We start from the raw sequence: 3196 nt of genomic DNA, 5'->3' as shown, positions 1-3196 counted from the left end.
TAAGGGTGCACTGGGATATGCTAATTTGTATCACATTCATTCTGACAAGCAGCATCTGGACAAACATCTGTAGTATTCGGTTGACATCTAGACTTGTATTGTGTATCTTTTGCAACAAGTGATTCGGTTAAAAATGTATTTATGGTCACCATGTAATACACGTTGACAGGATATTAACATAAAGATAAATGTCATTGGATTACTAGTCCTTGTGGCAGCATCATATACCATGAATATCACAGAGGACGCAATGAGTGAAGCATAGAATATGCATCTAATGTTAGTTGCATCGAATGTACTATGATAGTAATGGTCATGAAAGTAGCATAGAATATATTGGTAGTCGGAATGGTAGTAAATTAGGATGAAAACATATGGTGGTACCATAGAATGTTAATGCATATGGTAGTGTTTATGGCGTAGGCTTTACGTGTATTGGAAATAGCATAGAATATATCTTTGATAATAGTTATCACTTACCTCAGATTATATAATTACGTAAAGGTATAGGCATTTAATTTGTGAATAGCGTTGAACTAATGTAATTCAAATATCCATGTCGCCTGGATTTTTCAGAGCGAAATAGCGATGGCTCGAATCTACCGCCATAGTTATCACTTCACCTAAATTTACAGTTGCCATTTACATGAGATTAAATGTGATTATTTTATTTCCGGGTTATGCTTAGTATCAGACAAATGGTTATTATTTACCTGGTATAACTGGCTAGCATGTATCTGCGATTAAGAATTTTCTATTATCTCGGGTTAACAGTTTTTCTTTGGGTAAAAAATGTTTTTTCTCAGATTAAGTGTTTTCCTTTATTTCGGATAAATAGATTGCCAACTACCAGGGATAATTAGTCATTATTTATCACGGATTAAGCGTTATCTTTTGTATGGGATAAATAGTTTATCTGTGATTAAAGATTGTCAAAAAATATCATACAGCTATTTCCAAATGGCCTGATTAATATCTGGGTTAATAGTTATGATTTACCTATTATTAAGAGTTTTGTACCCCTGAACGTTCAAGATTCTTTCCTTTACAGAGGAGGCGTAATCACAAAATAACATCTGTTACATTACAATCTCAGCACTAATCTGACACAGATTTGAGAACTCAAGACCGAATCATACAGCTGTTTCCAAATGGCCTGATTCTGTTATTATGATAATGAATAGACCAACCCATTCAGTGGAAGAATGATCAAGACACTTTTTGACGTTAGTGGTATAAAATCTGTTCACCTTTAATAAAATACCAGTTATCAGGAGGGATAATCCTGCAAGATGTGACAGAAGTATAGGGTTTATGTCTATTTAAGGTGTAACCATTACGTTTCCAAATGCATTTGTGGGAGCTCTTCACGTGTTCTATTCTAATTTTTGTCGTTCTTTTACGACTGTCAGCAAAAATCATCTCTCCGTGAAGAAAAGATCGAAATAGGCAACCATTAATATCATTTGATTATTCTTCATAAAAATGCCATTTTATTAACGCCTCGTCGAATTTGCTTTGACAATAGAGTGGCATACTGACCGAGAACTTTGCCAGACAAGGAGGTCATATTCACTTTAAGTGATATTCTTAACAGTATCGACCTTTCTTTCGATTGAAAGGGAGAACGTAACATTCAGTTGTTCTGTAATCGCTTTGTTGAGTTGTGAGGTTTACCGTTAACGTGGGTTCGAATCCTATATGTACCCCATTATGGACTGTGGTCTGTTAGCACCATGTCCTTTCAACCAATGTATGACACTTCAAACCCATACATCATTTTGAGCTATCCACATTAAGCTCATATGTACATACCTTTATTGGTTAATGAAATGACTCAGATTAATTGACCAAACTCATTAATGTTTTAAGTAGTCATGTCCACCCCGAATCAAAAGAAGAACTGTGAAATCATCAACCAGAGAAGACAGTTTGAAGATGACTCAATCCAGCCTGACAGCAAGAAGATTAGCTGAACCAAACACACTGACTTAGCATCAGCACTGTTTCTCTGGTTTTCTGATGGTGGATCCAGTATGTTCCAAGCACCGAAGACATTCTTCGTAAGCGCCCCACCTGGTTATAATGCCACCCTGGATATAATGCCATATTTTCTACTGGACAAACGGTGTCATTATGACCAGAGTATACTGTACTGACCATACACCCGTAACAAAGCTACATATTTTTTTAGAATATTGTAACGGTATATGCCGAGGAACGGATATGATGGGCTGTAAGAATCGGTTTTAACAAAATAAGTAACCATGGATACACGTCTTGTAATGCAATCAATTTTAATTGAATCAATATGTGTGATAATATAGAGTAACAAACAGTGAAATACCCGAGACGAAGAACAATAAGCGCTGAGAACTATAAATGTAACCAATAACGGTCAGTATCTTGAAACGAGGGATCACATACAGTGATTACATTCATCCATAGATTCACTTTCAACACACAAATTTAACGTTTATGAGACATGTGGCACAACTATCAGTATTCACTAGAGTGATATGTGTACAAACGTTAAACAGTTATATAATTCTTGTGATATAATTATCAAAAATCATTAGTTATCATAATATATATTTATCACTAAAATGTGAACATTTATCTCCATCTGACCATGTGACGAAAGCATTGATCTTGTGATAAATATCAAAAGTCATCTGAGAGCGTGGGAGTGTATTTCTCATAATACAGGTATGTATTCAGAAAACAATATTTAGGCTTATGGTTCAGATAACTGGTTCTGCAAATGAAGATATATACTATCAGAACGTCGATCCCTCAACAGTTAACATTACTACGTCCAGCCATTCAGCTACCACGTATTCTCACATAATAATGTTGTCACACATAATAATGTTGTCACACATACTGTGTAAACAGTTCAAACATTACTCCGCTCAGACAGTCAACTACCAACAATCAACTAATGTTGTCTCATAAAATAATGTTTCTCACAAAATGTCTCATAAAATAATGTTGTCTAATAAAATAATGTTTTCTAAAATAATGTTGTCACACATCTGTGTCACAGTTCAAATAATGTCTCATAGTCAAACTAATAATGTTGTCTCTCATAAAATAATGTTGTCTCACATAATAATATTGTCTCAAAATAATGTTGTGCAAACAGTTCAAACATTACTCCGCTGTAAACAACGTTCAAACATTACTACTCCGC

Source organism: Haliotis rubra, unplaced genomic scaffold (genome assembly GCF_003918875.1).
Source record: "Haliotis rubra isolate DU_JTF1 unplaced genomic scaffold, ASM391887v1 Scf99, whole genome shotgun sequence".
Taxonomy (NCBI): Eukaryota; Metazoa; Mollusca; class Gastropoda; order Lepetellida; family Haliotidae; genus Haliotis; species Haliotis rubra.
The sequence above is the reverse complement of the archived record's forward strand: the minus strand, read 5'-3'. Positions refer to the sequence as shown.